The sequence below is a fragment of the Propithecus coquereli genome, unplaced genomic scaffold (assembly GCF_000956105.1).
Source record: "Propithecus coquereli isolate 6110/MARCELLA unplaced genomic scaffold, Pcoq_1.0 Scaffold170, whole genome shotgun sequence".
NCBI lineage: Eukaryota > Metazoa > Chordata > Mammalia > Primates > Indriidae > Propithecus > Propithecus coquereli.
In genome coordinates, this window is record NW_012141636.1 from 5,107,578 (window position 1) to 5,113,238 (window position 5,661).

Genomic DNA, 5,661 nt, shown 5'->3' on the forward strand with positions numbered 1-5,661 from the left:
CTGATCAACACTAGGGTGATCACATGGCAGAAATACTCTCCAGGGATCAGAGGGATGGGGGGATGGTAATTTCGCAACTAAAGGACACAGGGAGCACTATAGGGGTGGAAGGGCATGCCTTTAACCCGCACTTGGGTGAGGCAATGACATAAAGTGTAACCATAATGTTTGTACCCTCACAATACCCTGAAATAAAAAAAAATAAAAAAAAAATATTGGTTAGCAGAGACTTTTTTTTTCTCAGATAGTAGAGAATTTATTTCATCATAGCTATAAATCCCATGTTTGAAGCATCATGGTCAATGAAAACTACTGAAGAGAAGATCCAGTCTTTGAGGCCACTGAAGCACACAAGCATAGGGCTGTCCCTGAGCAAAACTGGGATTCTGCCAAGCCATGAGGAAGGAGCAGAATGGCTGCCATGTCAACAGATAAGTGATAAGTGTTCTCAGAAGCACCTGTATTATTTGTTCTGAAGACAATATTTTAAACACATTCTAAATGGGGATTAGAAATTAGAATTTAGACTGGTTTCATGATAGTATCTAACTTATATGATTGTAAATATGTCCAGAACACAATAAATTCTGCCTCCATGCCAAGATGCTTCATGCACCGTGTCACTTTAGATGGTAATTATATTGCATTAGGGAGACAGATTGTGCAGCCTCAAAAGTAGAAAGCATACACTGGTAAATCTGCCAGCCACCCCCGCAGTGCATACCCTCTCACAAGGAGAATTCTGTTATTTCTGGGATCATCTTCATGTCACATTTATTATTTTTAAAAAATCAAGCAACCCATTTTAAATATTAAGGAGGAGGGTAACTCTTAGGAAGAAAGTATTGTACTTGTACCTGTTTCAATCAAAGAGGTCTCTTTTTTTCTCTGTAGGAATGTTTTTAAATGCAGAATTTTCCCACTTATCCTTTTCACCCTTTTGATAAAAGGCAAGGCTTAATTGTCCTGTCATATTCTTATTAGACGAGTCAGTCAAACTGTCTGAGCTTCATTTTTCTCATATGAAAAAAAAAAGATAATTAGGCCATCCCACAGAGATCTCTTTCACTCTTGAAATGAAGGAGCCAAAATTCTTTGTACTCCGCAAAGCACTGAGCAAAGTTTCAATATGAGTTTTGTGGTATATCAAAATTTCCAATAATCTTATACAGTAGCTGGAATATGTTCACACTCAGAATGTATTTTAAAGCAATAAAGTAAATAAGGAAAGAAGGAAGATGGAAGCAACAGCAGGAAAGGAAGGGAGGGAAGGAAAAGAGAGAAGAAGCAGAAGGGAGGAATAGAGGAGGAAAATAGGATGAAAGGCATGAAGGGGAGAGGTAAAAAGAGAGAAGGGGATAGGAGGGAGAAAGAGAGAAGGAGACAAAAGAAAGAGAAAGGAGGAGGAAGAAAGGAAGGAATTGAACCAAAGAAGAGAGGGAGGGAGGAAGAAGGAAATGGAGGAATAGTCATGACTATTATGTGATTGGTTGATTAATTTTGACTTCGAGTCATACATGCTAATGACTGATTTAATCACTGTAGCTGTATCCCTCCAAATAAGATTTGTAAATTTTAAAAAGCAACTAATTTTACATGAATTTTAGACATGTTGGTGTGGTGAAAGTAGTGGTATTGGCTATTCCATTAGTGTTAGTATTAATATTACTAACACTGCTTTTAGGAGGAAACCGGAAAGACAAAGTGTCATTCCCAAGTGCTATAGCTAAGTGGAAACCCTAGCGGCAACCCATTCATCAAGGGGATTGCCCTTTTTTTTTCTATTTTTCAGAGAATTTATTGAGAAAATAGTAGGGCACAGGTTAAATCTTCTTAGATTCTGATACTTGAATTAGAAATAATTTCTTCATTTATTTTTCCCTTAAGCATAAACTCAATTCATTACCAGGGCTCACAAACAGAATCAGCACAAGAGAATAGAAGGTATGTGGATCTTACACCAATAAGGAAAAACCCCAAATTAATTGTGTGTGTGTGTGTGTGTGTGTGTGTGTGTGTGTGGATAGCTCTCCGTCAACCTAGTGCAGATAAGTTTTTAATAGGATAGTGATATTATTTCTCATGCAAACCAATAATTCTGAAGTTGTATCAGGAAAGAGGTGCGTTCATATGGTTAGATTCATTTAATGATGGCATCATTAACCATTGCTACCATTAATTAAGCACCTGCTCTGAGCAAGGCACTGCACAGATGCCATCTCATTTAATTCTCATGCCAACACTGTGAAGTTTCCATGTGTATCACAGTTTTGTAGAAAAGGAATCATTGCCTCAGAGAAAATAGTTAACTTTTCCAAAAACACTAGTTGGTGGCTCTTCTCATTGTGTCCACCTCCCCCAGGTCAGAGAGTGACTGAAGATCGAAGAGAAGATCAAAAAGAAAAAGAAAACATCTTTAGGCCTTCTTTCATCTCGGAGGACAAAACAAAAAAATGGCTAAATTAAATACAAACACACATATACACACACACACACACAAGACAGTTTAAATGAGATGCCTGGCATTGCTATAAGTTCTTTGCTAATGTATTTTAGTTAACGCCGTAACACACTTGTGAGGAGGATATTGTTTTTCTCATTTGACTGATGAGAGAACAACAGTTTGGGAGGTTAAGTTGCCTCCCAAATTTGGCAAGTGACGGAATCTGTATTTGAATTCAAAATGCACATGCCATGGAAGGCTGTCCCTTTTCCCATGTCACATTGACCTTCACCTGCTATGTGAAAACACTTTGCAAGTGCAGGGCACTTAAAGTGATACAAGGATAAACAAGACTTAGCCCTGAACTCAAATGCAAACTCTCAGAAAATAGCCAGTGCAATATTTATGAGGAAGTATGAGTTGGTTTGCAAAATAGTCCTTTGAGGTCATAAACTGGGACATTAACTGGTGGCCTTTTTTCTATTGGGCAAATTTCTGATAGAAAGATGGACCTGACAGCACCTTAATGGGAAAGGTGCTTCTTGTAATGGTGAATCCACAGTGAAGGGGACATTCGCTCCACTCTACTAGGTAACAGATTTTGAGAGATGAAAGCAAGCCTCCTCTACCCTGGAGGAGAAAGGGCATTTTACATACATTCTCTCGGATAATCCTTATTACAGCTCTGTGGGATGGGAACTCTTTTTATCCTTTTAGAATTGAGGAAACTGAGGCTTAAGAAAGTGAAGCGATCACATTGAGTCACACAGGTAGTAAGTGGTAGAGGCGGGGTTCAACACAATTTTTCCAGTGCACCGCACTGCCCCTCATTATGTATAGAAATGTGTGTGTGCTTATGTGTGTGTGTGTGTGCATGTGTGAACAAATGGACGTTTCTTGCTGCTCCTGAAGCCTGGTTTTATATATGTCTTTCTTGTCTCCTTATCCTCTCCCAGGATCTTATGTTTAACCTGTGGTTACAGAGAGTGTGTAGAGGAGAGGGGCCAGAAGTTTCATGTGGGCTTGGTGCTGTGGGCCACACATCTGGAGGGAAGATGCTGCTTTTTGTTTCCTCCCAAAGATGTGAACAGTGGGTGGGTGATAGGGATGGGCTGAGCAAGGTGTGTGTGCTAGGGAGACAGGGATGGTAAAGTCCTGAACTGAGGTGAGCAAAGAGGGCCGGCTTCTGGCAGCAGCTCCACTGGGAATACAGAAAACCAGAAGAATGGATGTGGTTCCTGCCTTGAAAATCCACCAAACCTGCCTTCACTATTTCCAAGATCCAGGTACACTAAAAAGGAAAAATTGAGCTTAGAACCTCTCGACTAGTGTAGGTCATAAATACTTTGTTTTCAAAGGCTTAATTCAAATGACAACTCATCTCCAAAGTTTCTTTTCTCACCCTCCCTTTACTGATAACCTCAGGAATGTATTTTTTCTACAAATATTTATTGAGCAGCTATATTGTGTTAGGCGTATTTGTTCGTTCCTTTATCTGAATTTCCATTTTATAATGCTCATAACTGATTGCATTGCACTATAATTGTTTTTCTAAATATCTGTATCATGAACTAACAAGGACAGTCTCTTATTTGCTAAGTATTCTTAGCTTTTTGCACAGTTCGGGCATAGAGTAAATGTATAATAAATATTTTTTTAATGAAGGTATTCAGAGAAAGGACTGATGATTTTAAGTACAGATGATCTTGCCTGGTTACAGGGTAAAGGAAATAAAAAGAGTTTATCAGTTTACAAGTCCAAAAAGGTAGTCTTATACTTCCTGGAGGGAACCAGTGGGGAAATATTACAGGAGGCAGATGACTGTACAAACAAAGGTAGTACTTTCTTCCTATTAAGTTATCCAATTGCAGGTCAGGCTGTCTGTTAAGGTAAAGTGCTTCCTGTCACTGGTGTTCAAACAAAGTTTAAAGCATTTGTCTATCTGAAGTGATCTGGAAGGATTCTCCACATTGATTTTGACATGGACATATCTAAGGTCTCTTTTAACATTGATATCTGCCATCTTATGATCAGCAAAGCTTTAAGGAGGAAATAGCAGGCTTTAAGTGAAGCAGGAGCGGATAGTTCATGTCCGAACGACCTCCTACTATCCAAACCCTACTTGTGTATCTTTAATGCAGCAGCGAGAGGGGCAACTCTGTTAACCTGTGGCCCACCTCTGAACCTTAGTGCAGACTTAGTTGATCGTACATGGATAATGAACAGATAGGTACAACCAGTAAAAGAATCTCCGCAAACCTCTTTGGCTGTCATGATCGCCAAACTCATGTTTCCATCCTTGGATCCTTCTAGGCCTAATTTCTCTTTCACATCCCCATTTCAAAAGCTCCAAACTTACGTTCCTGATTGCATTTAAGAAAAGTTATTGCATCCCCTAAAATTAAAAAAATTTACAGAGTGTTACCAAACTATTGCCAATTAAAATGCAGTGGAAAAGTTCTGGCCTTAAAGTTAGGAGATCAATTGACTAGTGCCAGCTCAGCCAACCACAGCTGTGTGACTTCAGGAAAGTCAGCTCACCTGTCTGGGTCTCATCTGTGAAATAAGAACACTGACCCAAACAATCTCTCAAGAATTTTCTAACTCTAATTCGAAATAAATCAAATAGTGTTATTTTTCATGTATTCTCAGTCCCAAAGAATTTACCCATTGAGAAATCATAAGGAAGCCTGAGTTTCCAAGGGGGAGGCTATGTCACTGTTGATGGGTCTAAATGAAGATTTGAATGAGCTAGCAGGTGACAGTCTGGGGCTGGTGCTACTGAGGAGCTGGGCTTTATCACACAGGGATGAGCAAAGGCCAGCTGTCAACAAAGGGCCTGACCAGCCAATCTGTAAAGAACTCATTTATCAATGCCAAAGATGATTGCAGCATGGAGCTACAGCTCTCTCTTTCACCAGATTTCATTTATACGACCTCACTCACTTTCCTAGAGAGCCCAAGCCTGGCCTGGTATGTTTTGATGCATTCTAGAATAGCAGCAGTGGTAGCAGCAGTGGAGGAGATGGATCCAATCATCCAGAGAGTCTTCTCAGAAGAAAGAAAATAAGAAACGTGGAATGGAAACCATTCCCACTTAGAACCGGAACCAGACAAGCCTGCCCTCTATCTCCACTTCTATTCAACATAGTGCTCGAAATCCTCGCCACAGCAATTAGGCAAGAGAGGGATATTAAGGGTGTCCAAATGGGGACAGA